The sequence below is a fragment of the Mesoplodon bidens genome, assembly GCF_964165515.1.
Source record: "Mesoplodon bidens genome assembly, contig: HAP1_SCAFFOLD_118, whole genome shotgun sequence".
Taxonomy (NCBI): Eukaryota; Metazoa; Chordata; class Mammalia; order Artiodactyla; family Ziphiidae; genus Mesoplodon; species Mesoplodon bidens.
Genome location: NW_027671260.1, coordinates 136,371 through 164,092, shown reverse-complemented (window position 1 = coordinate 164,092; position 27,722 = coordinate 136,371). Strand labels below are relative to the sequence as shown.

At 38.3% G+C, this 27,722-nt stretch overlaps 1 pseudogene across 1 annotated transcript in view; it reads left to right on the top strand.

The window, feature by feature from the left end:
• Positions 1 to 26,230, top strand: part of LOC308611648 (centrosomal protein of 78 kDa-like) — a 400,758-nt pseudogene extending 374,528 nt beyond the window's left edge. The window contains exons 6-16 of the transcript in view: positions 2,096 to 2,270; positions 4,275 to 4,388; positions 6,383 to 6,439; positions 9,373 to 9,510; positions 10,698 to 10,747; positions 12,160 to 12,290; positions 21,631 to 21,708; positions 23,169 to 23,335; positions 24,397 to 24,568; positions 24,891 to 24,938; positions 25,477 to 26,230. The product of the transcript in view is annotated as a centrosomal protein of 78 kDa-like (transcript). The remainder of the gene's footprint in view (positions 1 to 2,095; positions 2,271 to 4,274; positions 4,389 to 6,382; positions 6,440 to 9,372; positions 9,511 to 10,697; positions 10,748 to 12,159; positions 12,291 to 21,630; positions 21,709 to 23,168; positions 23,336 to 24,396; positions 24,569 to 24,890; positions 24,939 to 25,476) is intronic.
• Positions 26,231 to 27,722: the final 1,492 nt, after the last annotated feature.

Sequence of the window (27,722 nt, the reverse complement as noted above, 5' to 3'; positions counted from 1 at the left end):
CCATGGCTCACGGACCTAGCCACTCCCCGGCATGTGGGATCTTCCCGGACCGGGGCACGAACCCATGTCCCCTGCATTGGCAGGCGGACTCTCAACCACTGCGCCACCAGGGAAGCCCTAATTTTTGCCTTTTGATACATGTGAGCGCAGCTTTCATTTTGCTGAAAGAATATGACCAGTTTTCAGTTTGGGATTCTACCATTTAGTAAAGATAGTCCACTTAATTTTAGAAATAAGAGATTTAATATATAATACCTAATAATACTTTTATGTATTATTTTACTGAAAACATTTATTGTAATACTGTGAAGAAACTATGCCATTCTAGTCTTCAAGACTTAAATGAATCAAGTGTTTATTAGCTGTTGTAGTTTTTAAACTAATAAAAGTCAGTACATCAGCAATTTGTAAATACAGTTTTTAAAATAATGCCTTAACAACTTTACAGTGGTTATAATGACTGTATTTAGGCCTAAAGTTAGTTAATAATTTGACATGAAGGCTTTTTAATAGTTTGATGGTGCAGATCAGGGATAGGTAAACTCTGGCTGGTGGGCCAGATGCAGCCCGTCGCCTGGCTTTGTAAAGGAAGTTTTTCTGGAACATAGTCACACCCATTGTTTACATGGTAGTTATGGCTCCTTTCACCCTACACCAGTGGGGCCGAGTAGTTGCAACAGAAACTATATAGCCCACAAATCTGGAAATGTTTAAATTTAGATTTTAAAAATTGAAAACTTCTTTGAGCCTATACAGGGCAAGTGCATTGACCCCATACAGGGCAAGTGCATTGACCCCTGAGGTAGAAAACAGTCAGGAACTTGGGTGCGGAAGCCAAATGACCTAGGTTCAAATTCCCTTTCCTCCCATTTCATAGCTAGTGACCATGGGCAAATCACTTAACCTCTATGCCTCATTATGAGGTTTAAATGCACTTATTTGTATAAATAGTGCCTAGCACATACTAAGCGCTGTGTAAGTGATTGCTGTTGTTTCTGCTTGGAGCTTTAATAAGTTATTGTTAATAGAAAAATGACACTAATGATTCTCCTTTTAGAGTAACAAAGGCACTTTGAGTCTTTTACTTTTTCAGGAATGTAATAAGACTTTTTTCATTGACAGTCAGTGTTCCCTGTTACCAAAATTTACTTTATGAATATAAAGAATTGAATGTCTTCAAGACAGTACTTTTGCTTAAATGTCAAACCATTATTTTCCCAAGGCACATCAAACTGGCTCTGCATAGTCCAGGGCTCTAAAGCTTGTGTGCACACCCTAGGTAGCATGTGAGATACATTTTGTAAATATAGTTTTTAAAATAATGCTTGCGACTTCCCTGGCGGTCCAGCAGTTAACACTATGTGCTCCCAATGTAGGGGGCTTGGGTTCGATCCCTGCTCAAGGAACTAGATCCCACGTGCCTGCCATAACTAAGAGCCCACATGCCACAACTAAAAGATCCGGCATGCTGCAACTAAAGACCCGGCACAGCCAAACAAACAAACAAGCAAATAAATAAATAAATCTTTATAAAAAAATAAGTAAAATAAAATAATGCCTTAGGAGTTAGGAAAAGAAAATATTAGAACATTTTTACCTTTGTATTATTTTTAAAAATCTGTGTAGTTTATCATGTACATAAATTCTATGTATGGAACTTTGTGTATATAATTTGTTAATAAATAAGATGCATATTAAAAAGTTTTCTTATGGTTTGCCCAGTCAGGTGTTTGGAGGCCATTGGAGGACAGGATGATGAAATATAGGGCCTCAGCAAAGATAGAATTTAGAACCAATTCCCTGACTTAGAAGATAAGGAAAATAATTCATAGACTGTAATTGAGTTGTCCAACTTTACATAAGTGTTCAGAAACAGGAAATGCAGTGGCTAGAATCTAATCACTGACCGAGCAGAATCTGGGTCACTCACTGGACTCGTAAACCAGAAGTGACTGTTGAAGTTCTCAGGTTGATGCTCCTGGCATATATGCTTGATCTGTGTGTGTGTGTAAATCTCTGACATAAGAAGCCATATTCAGGCACACCCTGTTTCCTTATTCAAGCATCTTAATTTCATCCCATTAAATCTTTGAAGTATCAGACTACCAGAAGGCATGAAGAAACCTGGACTGAGAGTCTTCATTCCAGGAGACCTGATCTTGACTGCATGGCTGGTTTGAGGCGCATCACTCTGAACTGCAACCCGCTCATTGGTGACCTGGGTGCAAGTGCTTTGGCAGAATCTCTTAGTGAGGATTTATGGCTTAGAGGGAAATTCTAAAATTGAAAATATTGAATGTTTAATATGAAATATGCTTAGCTTTTGGCATGATACTATTGTGATAGGATTTTTTAAAGCCTCATTTTACTGATAGCTTTTATTTTGCTTTTCAACTTTCTCTAAGAGTCGCATATATCCTTTACAGAAAATACAGAGTAACAAGAGAACCTATAATTTTAATACCCAGATATAATCACTGTTCATTTTGGCGTATATACTTTCAGTCTTTTTTTCTTCTACAAATATATATGTACACTTAGGGATTACAAAAATAGAATTGTAGTATACTTGCTATTTCACATTCCTGCTTTTTTCACTTAAAGATGTATCATGTAGTATTGCGTCGTATTGATGTCCCATAGTTTAATCAATTCTTTGCAATTCTATTTAGACAGTTTGTTTGCTTTTCCCTGTCAGAAACAATGTGAATACGTTGTATATACATCTCTGTGTCCATCGGGATTACTTCTGTAGAATAAGGTACTACAAGTGGAATGACTAAGTGTGACCTATTTTTAAGACATTTGATACACATGGCCAAATTACCACCCAGAAAGGCTATGCCAATTTGTAGTCCACCCCAACAGTAGATGGGAAGCCTGCCTCTCACAAACACTGGCCTGTAGCACTTGTAAAAAAATGTGAAACTACAAAAATGAGTACCTCTCCATTTTCTATGCAAGTGGGATTACTCCAAATTTTATAACTTTTTTCAATTAATTTAGTATGAGCATTTTAGCAAGTCAGTAAATTTGCATCTCCTACATCATTTTTTGTGATTGTTCAGTATTCCATTATATGAATATGCCACAGTGCACATAGCTTATCCATTCTTGTATATAAGCTTTGTCCAGTTTTTCAGTTACAAAGAGTACTCTGATATATATCCTTACCTATATCTCTGACTATTTCTTTTGGTTAAATTCTTAGAAAGAGAGTTGTTGGATCCAAAGTGTATAGACATTATTTAAAGGCTTTTCTTACAGAATCTTGGCTTCATCTGATAGGAGAATAACCACATTTTGTTTTATTTTGTATTCATTTGATTGACTGGTGAGGTTTACTGGCTGTTTGTATTAATTTGGCTATTTGGTTAATTATACCCTGTGTCCATTCTTCTGTAGTGAGAGTTTGTAAGGGTTGTATCATATCCTGTCAGATCCGTATGTCTGACTTGCTATTTCTGTGCGTCATGGGGGTGTTGAAAGACTCCAGTTATTTTAATGTGATGGTCCACACAACACTTAAACAAAAGACTCATGATAGTTTCCTTTCATGTAATAGTTTTTAATCCCTGTGCTTTAGTGATGATCCCTTTGGTTTAAATGAGTAGGTTGTTCAGCCCCAGAACTACTAGAATTCATGATCAGTTTTTCTGGTTTTTGTCTGACCTTTTACTGCGAGGGTTCTTGACCATCATACTTTCATGGTAGGTTTTTAGTATGTATTCTCTACTCACACATTGTTGAAAGTTTTTATTATTTGTATCCTCTTAGACTTGTCTTTTTTTCCTCTAAAACTAACAGTTATTACATTTCTTCTATTTTGTTTTCCCCTTTGAACTAGTTTCAAGTGTGATTTGGAGCTGAAGATCATGATCAAAAGAATGCAGTGCATTTCTGAGCTCCACCAGGTTTTGCTTGTGAGGTTTACATGCCCCTGCCGCCCTTGCTATTTATGAACTGAGATTCATTTTGTGATGCTTTTTGCTCATAGGTTATATACAGTTATTCTTCAGTTCTGTAATTGTAAAATATGTTGTCTGATTTATTGGTACTAAAGCCAGGGTTATCATTGCACATCCAAGAAGAGGTTTTAAAATTGGATTATGCATTATGTGTGTGCATATATGTTTCTGTTTTTTTCCATAGCCAAAATTACAAACCTGCCATGACTTGTCCTGTGCAGGACTCTTCCACACGAGAGAAAACGAGAGTTGTCTATATGTTAAATCTGTAGAGTTAGCAAGTGACCTTTTGTCTTTCATCGAAAGCACTTGACCTGCAGCAGTGCGGCCTCACCAGTGAAGGAGCAAAGGCTGTACTAAAGGCCCTTGAAACCAACAGAACTCTGCTCGTTCTGGATATAAGAAAAAATCTGCTGGTTGGTATGTGGTCACTTTTTTTAAATTGATAAACACATAGCAAAACAAAAAGAATTTGTTCAGGTATTGACAGTTTTTTAAAACTTAATGTGTTTAACTTTCCTCATCATATACAGTTGGCCCTTGAACAACGTGGGGTTAGGGGTGTCGACCCCTATGCAGTTGAAGATCTGGGTATAAGTTTATAGTCAGTGGTTCCACATCTGTGGATTCAACCAACCTTGGATCATGTAGGACGATAGTAACTATGTATTGAAAACTATGCGTGTGTCAGTGGACCCGCGAGGTTCAAACCCATGTTGTTCAAGCTTCAACTGTACTTTTCTAGTGTTGCACTTCCCTTATGTTTTTAGCAGCTAATGTACTAATTAAAGTGAATTATACTTGTCAATTTTTCTTATCTCTACTCTGAATAGAGGTGAACCTAGATACTAAGCCTGCTTCCAACAAGAGCATTATTTCTTTCCTGTGCAACCTCTGAATTCTTGCCAGGAGTACTTTATTCATTTGTCAGCTTCACAAGTAATTTTGTAATCATCTTCTGTGTGCCAGATACGGGTTTAGGGACTAGGGATAAAGCAGTGAACCAGACAGACAAAAGTCTTGCCCTCATGGAGCTTACATTCTAGTGAAGGACATCAGATAGAAATGAGTAAACAGATAAGTCATATAATTTTAGAGAGTAGGAAGTGCAAAAGTATCTTAATGTAAGGAGAGTGAGGGAGAGCAGGTAGGACTCCATTGGATAGGTTTGTTAGGGGACAGCTTCACTGGAGAAGTGGCATTTGAACGGAGACCTGAATGAAGAGAGGAGCAAGCCATGGAAGATGTGGAGTAAGCACATTCCAGGACAAGGAGGCAATGACTATGTAGGCATGTAGGTGGGTGGAGTATTTAAGGAAAAGCAAGGAGGCCAATCTGGGCAGAGTACCGGGTGAAGAAGAGTGTGGTATGACATGAGGTCAAGGAGCTAGCCAGGGGTCTGCTCTTGTAAAGTCTTGAAGGCCAGAGTAAAGATGTGGATTATTCTAAATGAGTAGAGGGGTTTGAACTGGAAAAAGGCATGATCCAAATCGTATCTGAATAAGGTGACCTGGTATAGAGAAGGGACTTGGGAGGATAAAGAAGAGGAATAGGGGGCTTCCCTGGTGGCGCAGCGGTTGAGAATCCACCTGCCGATGCAGGGGACGCGGGTTCGTGCCCCGGTCCAGAAAGATCCTACATGCCGCGGAGCGACTGGGCCCGTGAGCCATGGCCGCTGAGCCTGCGTGTCCGGAGCCTGTGCTCCGCAACGGGAGAGGCCACAACAGTGAGAGGCCCGTGTACCGCAAAAAAAAAAAAAAAAAAAAAAAAGAAGAGGAACAGGGAGACCAGTTAGGAGACTATCACAGTGCTCCAAATAAGAGATGTTTATGGCCTAGGTTAGGTTGGAAGTTTGCAGCAAGTGAAAAGTGGTTGAATTCAGGTTGTGTTTTGAGGGTGTAGCTCTCAAGACCTGCAGATAGATGTGAGGTATGAAGGAAATAGTAACAAGGAGACAAGTCGTTGATGATTATGTGTGCAACTGGGTAGTATCACTTAGAAGAAGGGGGCTGATGGGAGGAGCAGCTTTTGAGGGAATATCAGGACTTGGTTTGTTATCTTGGATGCCCTGGTTTGATATCTTAGATGCTCTTTAGGTATCTAAGTGTCTGGACGGTGCTCAGACTGTACTTTGTATCCAAAGGTATCCAAAGCCACTTTAGATGCAAAATGTTTCAAGTTGACCTTTGCTGCTGCCAAAATAGTAGCCACTGTGGGCAGTCTGCAAGATGGCATCTTAGGTTTCTGAGGACGAAATTAGAATACACAAAGGGGGAAATAAGTGTATAATTATATAATGTAGATTTCATATTTAAATGTATGGGTAAAGCAATAATTAGTTGGCTTTGGGTTTTAAATGGAAATAGCCACTCATTGGAAAATAATTACTCTAATTTGAATTCATTTTACTTTAGATCATTCTGTGATGAAAACAGTTACCAAAAAAGTTCTCCAGATGGAAGGAGTGCCAAGTCAGGGGTATATAACATGTTTCAGTTCTTTCGGAAGAATTTCTCTTTAATGGCTTGGTTTTCTTTCTTTCTTAAAAGAAAATTATCAAGGTACTTTCTGCTATCTTAAAACTAAGATTTTAGTCAAATCAGATGGCTTTTCTGTTTTTGAAAATGTTGTGTGATGCTTTAATTTAGGTTCCCAGATATGCAGATTGAAAACCTTTTAACTTTTTATTTTCTGTAACATATTATCATTAGTCACAAATAGTCTTTTTTTTTTGGTGATAAGAATGAATAGTAGGAGCAGCATTTGTGAAACCAAATCTAACATGAAACTGACTCTTTCTTGTGAGTAAATTTGAATTTTGAAACAGCAAAACAATAAGGTTTAATAAAAAGCAAAATAAATTTTTTATGTTTATGATCTGCCAATTTCCCAGAAAGAGTTTTGTGGTGACTTTAGTTATATACCAGATACATTAAAATCACCAGTGGACAACACATCTTTTATTCAGGTGCCCTCTAAAAGTTTTAAAACTTTGTTGACTTCATATCACTGAACGGTCCACTTTAAAATGGTTAAAATTATAAATTTTCTGTTTTGTGTAGTTTACCACAATTTTTAAAAAATATGTTGTTTGAAGGTTTTTGGGTTTTATAAAGGTATTGTATTAGCATAAAAATGAAAAATTTAAAAGACCACCTCTAATCCCATTATCCTATCAAGCAATATTTACATTTTTATTTTCTCTTTCCTGCTGTCTATAAACATAATTCCACATAGCTTCAATATAATTTGCCATTCTTATCTTTTCATACTAAATTTAAATTCTGTGATTCATAGTTATACTTTTTACCATTGCATTCACAAGGTTTCATTGAGTAGGTCAATTTTTTAAATTGGTGAAAAATTGGAAATAACCTCAAATAAACTATTGTAAACATCTTCATAAATACAGCTTTTTTTTTTTTCTACTTAAAGTTGTATGTTTTTGATTCTCTATTAATCAACTTGCTTGGGCAATAGTATATTAAATAAGTTGTTAAGAGTGTTTATGAAGTCAAAAAAAAGCTTATGATCGTCTGCCCATTGTTATTTCAAGAGAGTGATATTTTAATAATCAAATAGTACATTCAAAGAAGTTAAGATTTGTGATATCACACTCATTAGATATTATTATTAAAAATTTATATCATATGTAAAGCATTCTTAAAATAGCTACATTGACTTTTGCTATGATATTAGAAATGGAAAGATATATAAATAAAACATGTATATGTAAAACATATTAGGAATTCTGTAAAATTAGTACAGAATAATAGGGCATCATGGAATGAGAACAGTTAAATTTTTTTTTTTTAGTTAGCATGATTAAACAAAGTGGAAATGTAACTGAAGCATACAAGCTCATTGAGCTCTTTTAAGAGGAATTTTATTTCTTGGACTTTTTTTTGTATTTGCCTCAGTTATTTGGAGACATAGAGGTAAGCCAAATCAGTATCTGGGTATATACCTAGATCCAGGTGAGTATAGGAGTGAAATAATGGTGTGAATTGTGTCACATTTATATTGTACTTATATATGCCTAATAAAAGATGGGAACTTTTATTAGAAATTTTTTAATCTCCTAACAAGAAAAGTGTAATTAAAAAAATTTTAATACAAATGTATTTGCATTAGTTTCTGAAAGTAAAGGAACGGTATACACATACAAACCATATGCATACAAACATTTTTTTTGATGGCAATGAAGTTAAAAAACACAATAAAATAGCACAAAATGAACTGAGCTCCTATATATTTTTAAGAGGCATGTAAATCACACAGGATCGTGTGGTGATTATCAATAAGCTACACTCTATGAAATATTTGTCCTATATTACCACATACACTCCATTTTACCCTGCATCCTAATGCTGCTAAAATATAGTAGAAAGCAGCAGCATAGCACAGGGAGATCAGCTTGGTGCTTTGCGATGACCTAGAGGGGTGGGATAGGGAGGGTGGGAGGGAGGCTCAAGAGGGTGGGATATGGGGAAATGGGTATGCATATGGCTGATTCGCTTTGTTGTGTAACAGAAACTAACAGAATTGTGAAGCAATTATACTCCAATCAAGATCTATTAAAATAAATAAATAAAATAACATAAAATACAGTAGCTTTGAAGGATAAATATAACCATTTTAACCTATGATGTTTGTTTTCAGTAAATTCAAATTAAATATTTAAATGTGAATTTTAATATATGGCTTGTTCTAAGTAAAATATTAACACGTAGGTCTAGTTTCTGCAACCAAATGTTTCCTATAAAGATACTTGCCTCTTTACTACTGAAATATAGGGTAAGTCTCCACATTTCACTCTTTCATCCGGTGGGTTTCATTTGTTTTTTTTTGTGTTTTCTATATGAAATCAAAGGAGCAGTGAAGGTTGACAGGCTTATAGGAGGGTAAAATTGACTCACCTACCCCTCAGCAACTTGCAGCCTTATAACTTGTATTGTTTTTACATAGAAAAATTCATCTTAAATTTAACTTTTGGTCTACTTCTGAAGATTCTGTTTGGCAGAAGTCATGGGTATATCTGTGTTCCTGTGTCCTTGAGACTCAGAAATGCCAAAGGTGTTCTACGATTCAGGAAACTTGAGTGTTTCTGCATGATACATAAAATGTATCATACTTTGGGATCTTTATTTAAACTTTATTTTTGCATTTCTGCACATCTCAATACTTTTGTTTTAGTTAAAATAACTTGTTACTGTAGAGAATTATATTTTTTTAAAATGCTGGCTTATGGAAAACCTTTGTACAAAACCGATCCTCTTTGTAATGGGCTTGGCATCATTGTCAAGTGCCTTTTTGATTCCTTTCGACGTGTGCACATGTGACAGTTGCTGTGTAGACCTTTGGTGCATCTTGATTCCTTGTTTTCATGCTTTGTCAAACGTAGTCTTTTGGCAGCAAAGAAGCCTGTAAGTAAAGGAAGGAAACACCCTGCTGGTAAAGAATGTTACCCTCCTGAAGCGCTACCACCTGGAGTGTCTGGTTTCCGGCCATTGTGTCCTGCAGAAAGTGCAAAAAGCAACAGGTAACCTGTTTGCATTCCCTGTCTTTTTCAGTCATTTAGAGTTCTTTATTTTGGAACTTGTATTATGTGGGTGGTCTCTGGTGCTTTGTGTAGAGGAAAAAAGGTAACTCACACATGGCTTCTGCCTAATAAGCCCTCTAAGGAAGAAAAATTAAAAGTAATTGGGAGTTTCAAGTTGTTTCTCAAGTGTCACAACAGAGATAACTCCGTGGGAGTCTTGAGGAGACTAAAATGATCACCAATTGTGCATGTGAGGAAAGTTTGATTAAAGGCAGGTGTAGTTGAGCGAAGCCCTACAGCACAGAAGTAAGAATTTGGATACGTACGAATGGGAAAAATGACATTTTAGGCATGGGAAATAGTTTAATGCAGAATGGATGAAAAATATGCATTAGACCTATTCTGAATCAACTGGCTTATTAACTCAGTAAATCAGATTTAGTGAGTCAAACTAGCATTACCTGATTTCTTATCCAGGGGATAGCTGTTCATAGTAATTTTGTCACAGAACAGTAAATAAAATGGTTGAATTATAGCTTTAGGCTTGCTAAGTGAAATAGATGGCTCTAGATGATCTTCAGGTGACTTACTTGGTAGTAATCAGGAAATTGGGGATTAACAATTGCTTAAGAAAACAAAGAGAATTGATTTTAAATAGTACTTGAAGTAGTTCCTGTGTAAAATATCTGTTCAGTTGCCCATGTTAAATGGATGTTTCTAATCCCCACTGGACAACCGACTACTTTTTTGCAAATGGTAATGTGAATTGCTGTTGTATAAACTAGTGTTGAATCTCCAGTGTTTGCACTTGAGTTTCACAGCTCTGTGGTTTCCTGTCTTCTTCCTGAGACACTTAATCACAGGTCCATCCTCCTCACACAGGGGGGTAAATTAGAGAACGATTAATATCACCATTTAAAGAAGAGAGACTGAAATCTCAACCATCCTGAACATAGGAGCTGAAGGGGCCTCTCAGCAGTTCAGAGAGTTATTACCAAGCCAGTAGGCTGAATTCTGTTGTGTTTTCTCCGTAGCAGAGCCCTCCAGGTCCTTGTTTTGAGCTTATTTACTTTTATACACAATTCTGTATGGATACTGTTCATACTACTAAATAGTTGTATTAACTGGGTTTAACTGGTGATGTATTTACCTGAAGATCTAAGTTCGTTTTGTTGCTATCTTTTTAGGGGCTTTCCATTCATCAAAGCTCGTGATGTATGTAATCAGTTGGTGGTGTGTAGCTATCATATTTATGATATATAGGGCTTGAATTGGGAAAGGTGGATGGTCATTCTTCTTGCTTTTTAAACTGACAGAGCCTTATAAGAAGCATTTCCCTCTCTGAAATAAATCCATGTAAAACATGTTTGGTCGCTCTCCCAATGCAACTGTGTAGTTGTGTGGATTTGGCACACAACGGGCAGCCTTGTGGTTATGTCTGTAAACAAGGAAGCCTGTTTTCCAGTCCGCAAATCAGCTGTTACCCAGTGAAACGAACTTGACTGCCATTTCTGACCCCTCACATGGAGCTGTCATACTCAAGAATATTCGCATGTTTTCAAGAAACGTTGTTTGCGGGCTATATGTACAAATTCCTGATCTGAAAGCCAATATAAAGCAACATCTCCTAAACCTCTGCTCTCTCACCAAGGCCACACACATTCCCTCGCTTATGGCCTCGTGGCAAGCGAATACTGTCAGTATCAGACTCTCCTTCCCAGTGGTCTTGGGAGACTGCATAGTTGCTCTGTGAAAGGCACCACTGCTGAGGTTGAGAGAAGAGCATCTTGGGTGTCAGTCCTGGCCTTGCATTCCCAGAGAGAGGGGTGTGCACCTCGTTCTCCTGTTAGGGTTTTCCTATGCTGCAGGGTTTGCTGCTTGTTGTCAAAATGATGTCCTAGTGACTTGTCTTCTGCGTGGTTTATAATCCCAGCACAGTTCTTTATGATCTGTAGACTTTTATGGGGTTGTGGCCAGGTCAGTTTTTAAATGTTTGGAAATGTCCTATTGAACAACATTGCAGTGGCAGTGAAGCTTGCTGGGAGAATTGTTGCCCTAGTTTTGGCTTAAGGGTGGTGAGAAGATGAAATTTTTGATGGGTCAGTTTTAGTTGTGTATGTGTATGTGATTTATTTTTTTAAATTCTAATGTCTATTATTCACAGCTTAGATATGTTGACTTCCTGATTATTCATCAGTCCCTTTACTGATGTATTTTCCTCTGAAAAACTACATTTTCTTCCAGACTGTTTTTGTCTGATGGTGAAGAATAAATTTTTCATTTGCAGTATAAAGTTGATCTGAGAAAAAATGTTTACCTTGGATCTTCACTTGGCTTCTGTGAAAGAAACGTAATAAAATAATATGGGCAATTCCCATTACTAATCCTAACCACGTACAACAGAGGTCTGTACAGTAACATAGCAAAAATAAGTTCCTGTACTTTTACTTAGTCATTGCCTGTTTTACACTAAAGAGCAGTGAGAGACATTTATAAATAATGATACCTCAGATCACTTTTGTTAAATGTCCTCTAATATTTGGATATTTGGTATCTGGCTTGTGTTGTCTTTTATGCAATCTTGTCTTCTTTCTTTGCACTTTAGTGTAACAACTCTATGGTTTCCTATCTTCTTCTTGTGACACTCAGGTCCATCAGAATTTCCTGTGACTGTGACAGTAGAGAGTCCTTCCTCCTCAGAAATCGAAGAGGTCGATGATTCCTCAGAACGTGTTCAGGAGGAGCCAGAGAAAATCCGTTTGAAACAAGAAGCATTGCAGGTACAAAGTTATCACTTTAAAGCTATAGAGAAGATTATTTTTCAAACGGAAGGCTGATTGCAACACAGCACAGCTTGTGTGAGGGTTCTGTTTTCTCCTCCCACCTGCATTGTATCCCCTTGAATGGTTCCTTAAGCTTAGACCAAGGTGAATGGTGGACATTTGAACTCTAAGAAACTAAAATCAAAACATGTCGTTAGTAATATATTTTCCTTTGCTTAGAAGCTTAGTATTTTAGATTTAGGGAGAAGCTTAGTGATCATAAGATAAGGAAATTGAGTTCTGAATGAATACAGTCAGCTGATTCAGTGCTCTTGTTTTACAGATGAGAAAATGGACAGTTCTAGTTGAACTCTCTTTTTATAAGAGGAAAATATGGCCTCATTTTAAATAAAAGTAAAGTTGAAAAAAGTTTTGATGTTGATATTCTCCTTTCCTAAAATCAAAAATATCAAGAAGCTACATTCTATTACCAAATAAACCTGACCTCTAATGTCATTCCATACTTTTGTTTGTATGGGCAGAAAAGAAAAATTGATTTTTATAAGAAATTTTTGCACCTCAAAATTAATATATTTATTTTATTTCAACTTTAATGCAGAGCTGAACATTTCTAGTAAATAAAGGAACACCATTTGGGGGGGACCTTGTCTTTGTGCTACAAAGTCCATGTTTAATTTTTTAAAAATTATTTAATATGACTTTCTCTTCATATGAAACATGACACTTGACAGGTTTCAGAACTGATTATCCCATTATTGTAGGACTATGGGAATTACTCTTTGATTTTCAAAAGAGAAAGTTAGATTTTTATTTTTTAATTAAAATTAATGATAATATAGAGAACTTTTAAGAAAAGAACTTAGAAAATTATGAAATGTTAGAGTAGGAGAAATCTATAGTTCAAGTGGAGTTACTCCCTTTCGTTTTATAAATGAGCACCTACAATTTGTAGAACGTAAGTGGTTTATTAGTAAATGGCAGAGTATGACATGACCCTAGAGCATCTAACCCGCATTCCTTGTTATTTTAGATGTGGTGTATTCATTTCCTTCACAAATAGACCACGAGATTGTATTTGTAAAAGCAGTAATAGACACTGGGGAAGTCCAAGAAGTTTAAACACTGGGACCACAGAATAGCAGATTCAGAATACACTGAGAACCCTTTTAGCTCTTCTCTGTTTTGACAAGACACTACAATGATGGTATCAATGTGTTTAAGTATATATGCCCACAACAATCAAGAGATTTCAACATAGTTTTGAAAGACAGAAGACAGGTGGAAGAGTGTGAAACTGAAGCAGTAAAACAGAGGAAAAGCATCACCTAGAATATGCACAGGGACCACGTGCAACTGAGGAGGATTCTGACCCCACCTGAAAAAGTAGCCCCATGCTCAGGTGCGCATGTAGGAGAGAGGGTGGAGTTAGTTAAAAGTGTGACCAATAGGGGAGCTCATTGAAGGGATGTGTTTGGAGGAGTGGACTCCCAGCCCCGCCCTCACCCTCCTGAAATGAGATGATTTCATTTTGAAAACAGTGAAACTGGCGAGAACTGGGGCAGCTACTGTGAGTTTTTACACCCTCGAAAATTGTGTTTGGGGGAGATCCTGTTACAGTTACTCCCCGCTTCTTCCTGCATAAGAAGCCAATCAATCGTTGACTTCAGGGAGCTTTCTGCGCTCATTCTTTTTTTTTTTTTTTTTTTTTTGTGGTTAGCGGGCCTCTCACTGCTGTGGCCTCTCCCCTTGCAGATCACAGGCTCCGGAAGCGCAGGCCCAGCGGCCATGGCTCGCGGGCCCAGTCACTCCGCGGCATGTGGGATCCTCCCAGACCGGGGCACGAACCCATGTCCCCTGCATCGGCAGGCGGACTCTCAACCACTGCGCCACCAGGGAAGCCCTGCGCTCATTCTTAAATAGAAAATAACTGTCATTTGCCTGTTAGTTGAGTAAAGCTTACAATATGAGAGAGGGGGAAAGAGTGCAAACATATCCTAGTAGGACCAGGGACAATTTAGGGAACAGAATAATTTAAGAAAAAACCCTAATTAGTATCCTGAGAGAGGTTTAAAAAGAGCTAGCAACTATAAAATAAGACTAGGGTATTAATGAAAAGGAGAATGGTCAGAAAGCAAGAGGGGTCTCCTGGAAATGCAAATATGGTTGCTGAAATAAATTCAGTAGGAATTTAAAAAATTTCTCAGTATATAAAAAAGAAAGACACAATGGAAAATGTGATAGAAATATGTTAGAGAGGCTGCATCTGGGAGATCCCACATGTTACTATTAGAAAGTCCAGACCCAGAAAAACAATGGAGGGAAACTGTCAAAGGGCAACAAAATTCCCCACAGCTGAAAGTAGACATCAGGCCTCAGATTGAAAATAGTTATGCAAGATGAGCAAGAATAGACTCATACCTAGGCACCCTTCATTGTGAAACTTTCAAATACTGAAAAACTAAATTAAAATAGAATAAAATACTGAGAGGATACATCCATTCCAGAGAGAAAAATACTGGTCACCTAAAAAAAAAGGTTAAAATCTGACTTTATCAGACTTGTCATGAGCACCGTGGATCCTGGAAGGCATTAGAAAGATACCTCCAAAGTTTTTCAGGCACATAATTTTCACCCTAGGGGTTTGTATCCAGCCAAACTATCAGTCATACGTGGAGGCTGAAGAAGATATTTTGTACAGAAAAAATTTGAAAAATAGACCTCCTGTGCTACACCTTAAGCTATTTATAGACATAATCCAGCAAAATGAGGCAATAAACCAAGAAGGAAGGTAATAGGGGATTCAGTGCAGATTGCAGCTAGTCTAGAGTGGAGAGGCTTCTATTGATTGTGTGATTGAGAGCTTAGAAACACCTTGAGGCATATTGTACTTACTAGGTGTTAGGCACTGTTGGAAGGGAGGAGGGAGAGGAAGAGGAGAAGGAACTTGAACTCCAGAGGAGAAAAGGCTATACGGACATAAAGCTGAAGCACACTGAACTATGGTTGATTTTTAACCTACTATTGGTGAGGAAGAGAAGAATCCACTTCAACTTGACACTATAGATGTCCCCCTTTTCAGTGACACACAGGGGTAATGACCACCTATCTAATTGGTTGTCCAAACCAGAACTTGTCCAAACTCCTTACACTTCAACAGTGTAAGGAGGCACTCTAATGCTGTAACATCAGGACAACAGGTATAAACTGGAACAACCCAAGGTGGCTTGGGGTATGTGGTCACCCTGCACAAGGGCAGTGACACTGGCACAGTATGGAACGAGGTGTAGTCTATACACAGAGACACAGTACATCTGCAGTGGGCAATATTAATTTCATTGTAATAATGGCAATACTGTCTTGGTTTGCAGCTTTTATTGTCAACTTGCATGTAATCACAAATAACTAAAGTAAACTATACTTAGTATGTATGAGTATTAACTTGGTATGTACTGAAATGTATTGTGTACTAGTATGTACTTAGTATATATTAGGCTCTAAGTGTTTTTGCATATATTAACTCATTTAATTCTCTGAATAGCCTTATGAGGTTGGTGCTAATATCATTCCCACTTTTGAGAACAGGAAGCTAAGTCAGGGAAGGAACTTGCCCAGGCTGTACCTAATTTAAGGTTGGATCGAGGCTTTGAGTTTAGGCTCTCTGCCTCTTCTCTTAAACCTTACTCCGTACTGACTCTCAAGTAACAGAAGACTTAACTGCACATAGAACAGAATATAAATTTCAACTTTGACAACGTAACAGCTAGGTTTGGAAGGTAGACAGGAGGTAGAAAAAAGGGAAGATGGTATGAATGTCCTCATTTTACAAAGCGTGACGTTGAGAGAGTTTCTAGTTGATCAACAATGTAGGTTTTTTAAGTATATCACTACAAGTCAAAGAGATCATGAGCAGTGGAATACCTCATGACATAACTTTACTGAGCAGTGTGGACATAAGTTAGAAAGTGAACAGATAATGCCTCCAATTTAGTGAGAAAATAGTCATGGAAGAGTATTACTTGGAAATGGAGAAGAATTCAAAATAACAATAGTTGGACCTCCCTGATGGCGCAGTGGTTAAGAAACTGCCTCCCAAGTCAAGGGACACGGGTTCGAGCCCTGGTCCGGGAAGATCCCACATGCCACGGAGCAGCGAAGCCCATGCACCACAACTACGGAGCCAGTGCTCTAGAGCCCGTGAGCCACAACTACTGAGCCCATGTGCCACAACTACTGAAGCCTGCGCGCCTAGATCCTGTGCTTCATAACAAGAGAAGCCACCGCAATGAAGAGTAGCCCCCACTCGCCGCAACTAGAGAAAACCTGCACGCAGCAACGAAGACCCAATACAGCCAAAAGTAAATAATAATAATAAAATAATAAAAAATAACAATATTTGACGTAAACCTCATAAAAAAGGAAATCCATACAGCCAGTAAACACAGAAAAGTGTACGACTTCATGAAGTAATAAGTGAAAAGTGAGTCAAAACCAAGGAAACTACATGTCAATCAGATTGACAAATACATAAATAAAAAGTCTGGTAGTATCAGGTATTGTAGACCTGAAGTACTATGGGAATCTTCTACCCTGTTTATACTGGAGTATAAATCGACACAACTACTTTGGAAAGCATTTAGCCCTCTCCGTCAACTGAAGGTATATAAAGGAGGCACTCTAATGCTGTATCATTAGACAACAGGACAACAGGTATAAACTGGAACACCCCAAGGCGCCTTGGGGTATGTGGTCACCCTGCACAAGGGCAGTGACACTGGCACAGTATGGAACGAGTTGTAGTCAGCAGCCCTCACCCCTGCCCTATGTAAATGCACCAGAATAATGGGTACAGCAGGATTCCTGTCCATGATTTGCATTAGCACAAACTGAAAACAAACCAAATGTCCATTAAGAGTCAAAAATTAAATAAATGATGTGTATTTGTACAGTGGGAAAACTATCCAGCAATAAAATTGAATGAACTAGAGCTACAGGCAGCAATGTGGATGAATTTTTTAAACCAATGTTGAGAGAAAGAAATAAGAAAAGACTTCATATACTATGATCCTGTACATAAAGTTAGATGTTGACACAACTAAACTCTTTTGTTAGGGATGCATGCAGGTTAAAGGAAATGACTGTCAAGAAGTGAGGTTGGTGTTTAACCGGGAAGAGGGAAGGAGCTTGTGATGAGAAAAGGATATGGGGGGTTTTTGCGATGCTGACAAGTATCAATACTTTCAGCTTCGAGTAGTGCTTATGTAAGTATTCTCTTTTTATTTGTCACATTGACAGTTTTGTTCTGTGCACTTCTTAGTACCCATATCGTATTTTACAATTAAAAACTGCGTAAAGAATCGGTCGCTTCTTGAGTGCTGGATGTGGGAGTGGGATGAGACCGTTTCATTTTAAGCCCTTCACTACTGTTTGTATTCGCATGTTCATTCATTCAGCATTAATTGCACATATTCTATGTACCAAGCACTCTTCTAATTTTATATGTGTTTTAACTCATGTAATTCTCACAAGAGCTCTGTAATATGGGAGCTTATCTCCATTTTATAGATGAGGAAGTTGAGGCCTAGAGTTATACAACTTGTCCAAGGTTATGTAGCTAAGGGGTAGTGCCAGGCCCATTTGCCTCAGAGAATCTGAATATTTACAATATAATCTAAAAGAGAAATTTAATGACTAATTATAAGCAAAAAAATTGCACATTAAAGATGACAAGTTTTCATCTATCCAGTTAGAGAAAAACACACAGTCTGTCTTTCACACACGTACATCTTATATGTATGTGTGTGGCAGGGATTCTCCTTATTAAGCAATTATTTATTGACCGTCTACGTTGTGCTAGGCACAGGTGCTGGGGATAAACCTTAATAAAATACACCCCCTATCTTCAAATAACTTGCACTCTAAGTGAGGAAGTAAGCCAACAGTTACAGTAGAGGTTATATACCAAGTGATACATCGCTGATGGCAGTGTAAAATCTCAGAAATCTTTTGGAAAGAAGTCTAGAGATAGGTACCTCAGAGCCTTAAAAATGTTCATTTGCTTTGATCTCAAACTCATTTTTATGGATTTATTGTAAGAATGTTATTCTCAATATGGAAAAAAGCCTTCATGCATAAAAACGGTTATTTTGTCTGATAATACTGAAAAGTTGGAAAGAATTTAAATCTGTAAAATGGTTAACCAGTAAACCCACTCAGTGGAATATTTTGTAGCCCACACAAAAAAATCAAGGTTATGAATCCCCTGATTATAGGAGAAATGATTGATTTCAATGTTAAATGGAGAAAAGTTGAACATAAAATTTGATATCCAATATGATGGGAGCTTTGTCCCAGAAAAATCACCCTAGCCAGTGTACAGAAGGGTGGAATGGAGAGCAGATGGCAGGAAGGAAAATTATTCCAAAGCCTTATCATTAGTCTTACTTAAGTAATAGAATATCAAGCAATTTTACTTTCTAACTTTTTTGGTTCCATATGTCCATGTAAGGGACATGAATTCTGAATACTTTGTAGGAGGAGGGTACACTTTTTCACAAAAATTGAACACTGTGTTCTAATTCCCTCCATTAGAGGGAGAAACTGTTGCATGTAATTGCACTTTGATGTGCTATTTAGAACCAGTCAGGAATTTTAGTCTACCTTCCTCTGACCGTGCTGAGGGTTTTTTGTTTGTTTGTTTATTTGTTTAGAATTTCTTTGAAATCAGTTTTAGAAGATTGATTAAACCATTATATTAAAAGTAAAGGAATTTTGCAATTTTTTCCCCTTTTTCCCCATTGAAAACTTGACTGGCTTTGGTAATGAAACATTAAAGAATTTGAAGTTCTTAGACTCTCAATTTTTTAAACATGTTCTGAATATAAAAATATATGTTCATTGAGCAAATGTTTGAAAACAATGAACAACTTCTTGAAGGAAATAAAAGCCACCTCTGCATGTACACACACCTAATCTGCTCTTTTGTCTTAAAAAAGTATCCGAAATATTTTGCCATGTCACTAACTACTCTTCTACATCAGAGAATTTGATTAAGCTTATGCATCATCTCCCAGGAAAAACGCACAGATATATTTTGAATGTAGCACTCCTGAAGCCCATTCATGAACTCTGGTTGAGACCTCTTGTCATTCTTAGTGGCTTCATAGAGCATTCCTTCAGACGATGAGCTGTTTTTATTTAAACCAGTCCCAATTCGGAGGCTCTTAGCTTTCTTCTAGGGTTTGGTTATCAACAATCTTATGACATCATGTTGGTAGATAAATCTTTGCCCACATCTTTGATTTCCTTAGGGTAAACTCCTGATGTAGGATTGTTGTTAGGTACCAAAAGCTACTGTCCAGACAGTGATACCAGCTCCTCTCCCAATGATGGCAGGTAATAGAGTTCCTCATTCTTTAAGTGATTGTTCAAAGCAGTTAACATGTATAAATATACCTTACTGTTTTCATAAGTATAGGTATTATGATTGTTTATCACTGCATAAGAAACCAGCCCAAAACAGTGGCCTAAAACAATGACAATCATTTATTTTGTTCACGAACCTGGAGGTTGAGTAGAATATTCTTTTACTACACTCTTACTGACTGAAAACAATACCTGTTTGACTAGCTCAGAGTTCTGTAGGTCAGAAGTCCAGGCACAGCGTGACTGGGCTTCCTGCTCAGATACACACGGGAACATGTGGGTTCCCTCCTGAGAGTGTTAAAGCACGTGAAATTTAAGTGTAAGATATTGAGCCCCAAACATTGGATGTTCACCATAGTTTGTGTGGGCCACAGAGCTGAAATCAAGATGTCAGTCTGGCTGTGTTAGCGTCCAGAGGCTCTGGGAAAGAATGCCTACAGGCTTCTTCCGGCTTGTTGGCATAATTCAGATTCTGCAGTTGCAGGACAGAGGTCCCCATTTCCTTGCTGGCTGTCAGTCGGGGGAGAGTTTCAACTCCTAGAGGCCTCGCTTGCCTTCCCTGCCGCAGCATTGGACTTCTTCAGAGCCAGCAATGGAGAGTCTCCCTCTTGTGCCTTTTGTACTTCAATTCAGGAAGAGTTCAGGTCCTTTTCATGGGGTGCCTGAGTAGGCCACATCCACCTAAAATAATCTCCCTATCTTAAAAGATCAACTGATTTTGAACCTTAATTCCATGTGCAAAATGCCTTCACTACAGCACCTACACTTAGAGTTTGATTGGATAAGTGGAAGGTTTGTGTACTTCAGTAAGAGGTAGTCTTGGGGGCTCTGTCAGAATTCTGCCTATTGCAAGCAGTGTCCCCACTTCAAGGACCGAAGTGTCTTAGTTCCTAAAACTCCTAAGATAGTTTATCGGTGTTCATTTTATTTCAGTGACCTTGGTGAAGGGAAGACTACCACCTCCGTGAGCAGGAATGGCAGCCAGCTTCCCGAGTCCACAGTGTGGCTCTGCTACTTAGTGGTGTGACCTTGGCTGTGCTGCTCTACTTACTCTACTTCTCTGCCTCTGTTTCCCTCATCTGTAAAATAACATGGAGTTAGTGATGGTTCTTTCCTCGTAGGGTTGTTTTATAAATTTATTTTTGGCTGAGTTGGGTTTTCGTTGCTGCTCGCCAGCTTTCTCCAGTTGCGTCGAGCGGGGGGCTACTCTTTGTTGCGGTGCGGTGGCTTCTCTTATTGCGGAGCACAGGCTCTAGGCGCGCAGGCTTCAGGAGTTGTGGCACGTGGGTTCTAGAGCGTAGGCTCAGTAGTCATGATGCACAGACTTAGTTGCTCTGCGGCATGTGGGTTCTTCCTGGATTAGGGCTCGAACCCGTGTCCCCTGCACTGGCAGGCGGATTCTTAACCACTGTGCCAGTAGGGAAGCCCCCTCTTAGGGTTTTGATGATTCGATTATTTAATACCCAGGGAACTCCAGGAACAGTGCTTGACTGTAAATTGCTTTAAAAGTGATTACTTTTTTAAAACATGCTTTTGAATCTGCAATTATGCAATTCAGGTATGCTAAGCAGGTTCGTTAATAGGACTTCCTGCTATAAAGAGACCCACAAATAAAAATAGAATTTTTCTTTCTTGGTCGTAACTTCTTATTTCTGACTTACTATGTTATATGCATATGCCTTTTATGGTGGGCTGCCACAAATTTATGTTGGAAAGAGTGGAATTTAAATAAATCTTCGCAAATTTCATAGATTTTGATCATTCATTTCACTGGCATGGTATGATATGACCAGTAGCAGACTAAAATCTGAGTTCACTTCTGGCTCTGCCCCTAAATCCTGATGAGACCAATAGCTGGAAAGGCTTTTGGATATTATACTATGAATTAGTTATAATATTGACTCTGTTTGTTTAGGAAACCCTGGAGGAGTGCCTAAAGCAGTTAAAGGAGGAAAGAGTAATAAGACTGAAGGCTGATAGACGAGTCAGTGAGGTAAACACGTTTCATCTGCTTTTGAGAGTGTTTTGGTTTTATTTTGATTTGATTTTAAGCCATATACACATATTTTGTAAGCTTTAAAACTGTAATATGTTGCAAATTGGTGGTATCATATGGACTTTTGCATTTACTGGTATTTAGTGATCATATGATCTATATTCCAGAAAGCATGTTTTTAAAGATGTGAAAAGCTCGTTTTGTGTATGTGTGTGTGTGCTTTTATATGACATTAGCTTATTTCCTGTTCATGATTCTTTGATTCAAGAAGGCACTTTCTGTGCATGTATTGTATATACAGTAACATAAAAGACATGATGAGACTCTCCTGGCAATGAATTAGGAAAGTGAATCATTTAAATAAATTTAAGATATTGGAAAACTTCTAAGAATGCAATGAAAGATAAAAATATATACTATGAGAATTACATTAGGTAATGTGCATGAAAGCAGGGCATAATCTAAAAAGTTCTATCTAAATATAATTTATCACAGGGTGAGTGTAGGGAGGAATTTTTGAAAGTGCATCCATTGGATTGGCAGACACTCATTCAATAAATGTTGAGCACCTGCTCATGTAAGGCAAAAGGGGCATCATGAACATTAACGGCCTTTCTGAGAAATACGAGAGTTGAGCTTACAGGGGGTTTTAAGTGCGTAGATGCTGAGCGGAAGGGGAAGAGTGCACGGGGGTGAATATGTTGAAGAAGCCAAAGAAAATATTGGTGATCGTACATTTAATAAATTGGGTTGGGTATGATTTAGGACTTTTAAACGTAAGCATTAGATATTTTACTCACTAAAGTTAATTCTTAACATTCAGCAGAGTTGTAATATGTTTTGTTCAAATCAGATTCTATAATTCACTTTCTAATTTAAGGGAAACTTAAAGCAGGTCATTTTCTAATGTGGAATGAGGCTCCATTATGAATTGAACCAGTTAGAAATGTGATCTTTTGTGAAAGATCATTAATAAAACAGTAACTTTGGTTTATTTATATACCACCTAAGTGTTATATAGGAAACTTTGTTGGGTGCCTGTGGGTTTTGGTTATTATGTGATATGGTCTCTGTCTTTACTGGCAGAGGGTTACATTAATTATAAATTAATTACATTTTGAGTGTTTTAGTTTTGTTCCTTGAAACTAGGCAAGACTACTTTTTGTTTGTTTGTTTTTTGTTTTTTTGGGTTTTTTTTGCGGTATGTGAGCCTCTCACTGTTGTGGCCTCTCCCGTTGCAGAGCACAGGCTCCGGACGCACAGGCTCAGCGGCCATGGCTCACGGGCCCAGCCGCTACGCAGCATGTGGGATCTTCCCGGACTGGGGCACGAACCCATGTCCCCTGCATCGGCAGGCGGACTCGCAACCACTGCGCCACCAGGGAAGCCCAAGGCAAGACTACTTTTGATGACAATGAGAAAAAATCATGTCAGACGTTTTCAGTCTTCTTGTATAGCTGGAACATGAAAATGCCCAGTTAAGAAACACAACTTTCTCTTTGTCTGAAGCCCTTCATGCCCACTCATTGACAAGCATGATCCTGGATGATGAAGGTGTTTGGGGCAGCACTGAGAATTCTTTTCAGAAGTTCCATGCTTTCCTGGTTCTCCTTAAAGATGCTGGGTTAGTTCATTTCTCTTCATGGCATTCTTCTCTTTGCGACTCTAATGGTAGTTTGCTGAGGAACTGAGCAATTTTCATCACTTACGTGGCTATATTTAGCCAAATTTAGTGTAATTATAGGTAATATAGTTGACGTTTTAAAATGAGGAATTAAATTTTTTAAGAAATGCATATAGGGAAGCCTGCTTTGGTAGAGTGGGGAGCCCATTATAAAAGAGTAACCTGTAGACAGAGTAATTAGTAGGTATAGTTGTTTTGTAAAGACTAAATTAAAGGCAGTTTTCATTGAAAATATTCGGGAATGCATAAGAATTTTCCTATCTTTCACTTCTTTTGCTTGTTTGATAAGTTTGAATTAAAGTTATCTTTGCCTTAGACATAAAAATGATTATTAATCTTCAGGGGAGATATAGGTCAGTGGTTCTCAACCGGGAGCAATTTTGCTGAAAGAGGGAAGTGGAGATTGATAGTTGATGGAGTGGTGTTTTGTCAGTGAATGAATTGGTGTTGGTGTTGGGAAGGAAGGAACAAACACATTCTTGGAAACTGGAGTAAAGGTGGTAAAGAAGTGTGGGAATGGAGGTGTGACAGGAAGTGGACAGGGTGCATGGAACATATTGAAGCTGCTAGTGAGACAGTGGGATGTCTCCTAGAGGATGAATCTGGAAAGGGCTGAGGATTTGGGGGAGAGAGAGGCTTGTAGTCTGGAGTAGGATGTTGGCTTTTAAGATTTTAGAAGTAGGGCTTCCCTGGTGGCGGAGCGGTTGAGAGTCCGCCTGCCGATGCAGGGGCTACAGGTTCGTGCCCCGGTCTGGGAGCATCCGGCATGGCGCGGAGCGGCTGGGCCCGTGAGCCATGGCCGCTGAGCCTGCGCGTCCAGAGCCTGTGCTCCGCAACGGGAGAGGCCACAGGAGTGAGAGGCCCGCGTACCGCAAAAAAAAAAAAAAAAAAAAAAAAAAAGATTTTAGAAGTATTTCATGATTGTAGGTCTGGGGAAATCTAAACTGCTCTTCTGTGATTATAATAACCTTTGTCTTTTCTCCTTTCCTCCTCTCGTCTAGGCTTGGGCAGTTGGCCACAATGGCTGGTATAGATCAGTCAGATTTTCATTTACTAGGTTGTCCCCCCATGAATTCTCCTGTTAGTAGTCCACCTAAAGAAGAAAAGAAGGCACTTGAAGAAGGAAAATCAGAATCAAAACAGGGTGCCCCATAACAAATGCAAAATAGCCAAGTAAATGGACAGAACAGCACTTAATGATTCTAAGAGTGATTAGCAAAAAGGAAATGACCAAGTCAGGGAGAAAACAATAACGATCAGTCTCTAATAATTCACATGCTCGGGAGCTAGAAGACTCTGGAATCCTTTCCAAATCTGAGATTAGTAAATGTGGGCCCATTTCATGATACTGTACTTTTGTAAATAAGGAGACTGGAAGTTCTTGAGAAAATTTATGAGTTAAAGCAAACTATCCTTAATGAAGCAAGAAGACATTAGAGAAAATATTCCAGATTTTAAATTGTATAAATGTCTATTCTGTTCATATTTTATCTAGGTTTCTATTTGTATGCAGTCAGCTTACAATGAAGGAACACTAATGAAGGTACACATACTGATATAATTTTTAAAATAAGTAGTCCAGACATAGCTAATAGGTAACATATTAGAGTGAATCACCTGGTTATGGGAATGGGAGGGGAAAACCTGTCAGCTTTTCCTCCAGCCTTACTTGGAGCCCCCATCAGCCCATCTCAGAGTGGTCTTGGGAACTGACAGCTTGAGAACACAGCCTGGTCACAAACTATATACGGTTTACATGTGCCTGGAGGATAGAAAAGACATTAATTATCCTACAGAATAGGGTTTTATTTTTAGTGAGGGAAAGGAAATGGGTAATAACTACCCCAATCACCAAAGTCTGAAAACGTAGCGGACATAGCCTTGGATATAGCTAGGTTAAGCTGAGAATCACTTGGCAAGATATAATTACAAAAAACACTGGCTCTGAAATCTTCTGATTAATCAATTGACTGTGTTAGTAATAAGATTACAGAGTAACATTGAAGTTTTGAACTCTACTTTTTAATGGTTGGCTTTGTTCATCACTGAATTTTTGTCTTGTCTTTTGTCTTCCCCTCCACTTTCCGAAAATTACAGGTGATGCTAGGATTCCTTTGCCTCTCGACTCCTTCCGTGTCCCAGCGTCTACTCAGGAGGCCTTAGAAACTTCCAAAGACAACCTGGGGGTCCCAGTCACAGAGCAGCGGCAGGAGTCTTTTGAAGATTTTATTGCTAGAACATATTCTCCTTCAGCAGACGTCATTTCTGGAACTGGAAGTCAAAGAAAAGAAGAGGAATTATCTAGAAATAGCAGGTCTTCTTCAGAGAAAATGAGCAAAGCAGGTGAATAGACCAAAAACTACTCTGCTAAGAAACAACCTGGGAAGGACCTGCATTCCTGCTCTGGCTCACCTGTAAAGCAGAAAAGCAAAGTAATTGGGCAAAATAATTCTTTGGTTAATAAACCAATTAAAAGTGAGTCTTCGAAAAAACACATTTCTGTTAAGAAAGAGAGTAGAATAGTGACTGTGTCATCAAAGACAACTAAAAGTAAACTCAGTCTACTAGAACAGTCTGAAAGTGATACTCTTGGATCTGATTGTGAATTTCAAGAAAGCATCCATACTCTATCACACCTAACGTAGGTCTAAATCTTTTAAAATTATGTTTTTGCCTTCAAATTTTCATAAATTACTTATGTTATTATTATAGCATATGGTGTTTTCAGTTACTTGACTGGAAGCCATTAGAGAAAGATTTTTTTATCTATACTTTTTTATTATAATGAAAGTTTGGGTGTACTTTTCCTTGTAACACTTTGCACCATTCATTCAGCTAGTGTTTACTGAGGGCTTCATATGTACAGTACTTTTCTGGGTGCTGTTCCTTTCAGCAGTGAACAAAATAAAGCCTTTACTCTCCTGGAACTAGCACTCTGTGGTGGGAGCAAACATAAACAACAAAGCAGGCTAAGGGTTAAAAAGAGATGGGAATAATAAATGGAATAGTTTTACCATTTGGTTAAACATCAAACTATTATATAAATCACACGGCCAGAAGCCATTGACATATTTTAATTCATAATAACCAGAGAGCCTCAAACATTTACCAAGGCACTTAACCGTGTTTATGGATTACAGCAACGCTCTGAGGTAGGGAACTCTTACCATCCCCATTTTATAGATGAACAGTCTGAGGAGACATTATGTGAGTTGCCCAGAATTACACAGCTATAAGTAAGTGGGAAGTTGCAATGTGACCCGAACCCATGCTCTTTTTTTTTTTTTAATGTATGGACTTTATTATCTTTCATTTGTTTCTGATTTATGTGAATTTTTTCTTTAAAGATTTTTTATGCTGTCAACCATTTTTAAAGTGTTTATTGCATTTGTTACAGTATTGCTTCTGTTTTATATTTTGGTTTTTTGGCCTCAAGGCATGTGGGATCTTAGCTCCCCGACCAGGGATTGAACCCTCACCCCCTCCATTGGAAGGCAAAGTCTTAACCACTGGACCACCAGGGAAGTTCCCCTTATGTGACTATTTTTCTGGCAATTTTTTTAAATTTTATTTTTTATTGACATACACTTGAATTACAGTTTTGTGTTAATTACTGCTGTACAGGAAAGTGACTCAGTTACACATTTATGTACATTCTTTTTCATATTCTTTTCCATTACGGTTTATCACAGGATATAGAATATAGTTCCCTGTGCTCTACAGTAGGAACTTTTTGGGTTTTTTTTAAATACATGCACTTTTTAAAAATAAATGCATGTATGTATTTATTTTTGGCTGTGTTTGGCCTTTGTTGCTGCACTCGGGCTTCCTCTAGTTGAGGTGCACATGCTTCTCATTGTGGTGGCTTCTCTTGTTGCAGAGCACGGGCTCTAGGTGCCTGGACTTCAGTAGTTGTGACATCCGGCTTAGTTGCTCTCTGGCATGTGGGATCTTCCCGGACCAGGGCTTGAACCTATGTCCCCTGCATTGGCAGGCGTATTCTTAACCACTGCGCCACCAGGGAAGTCCCATGTAGGACCTTTATGTTTATCCATCCTGTATATACACCAGTTTGCATCTGCTAATCCCAAACTCCCAATCCAACCCTCTCCCACCCCCTCCTCCTTGGCAACCGCTAGTCTATTCTCTATGTCCCTGTTTATGTTTCTGTTCACACATAGGCTGTAACCAGGCTCTTAATTACTTTGTTATCCTGTTCCCTTGTTAAGAAGGGTTTAAGGAAGGCACTGAGAGAGAAGCCAGTGACCACTAGAAGTGCAAAAACAGTGGGGCTGTCAGAAAGCACACCTGTCTCCTTCCCCCATTG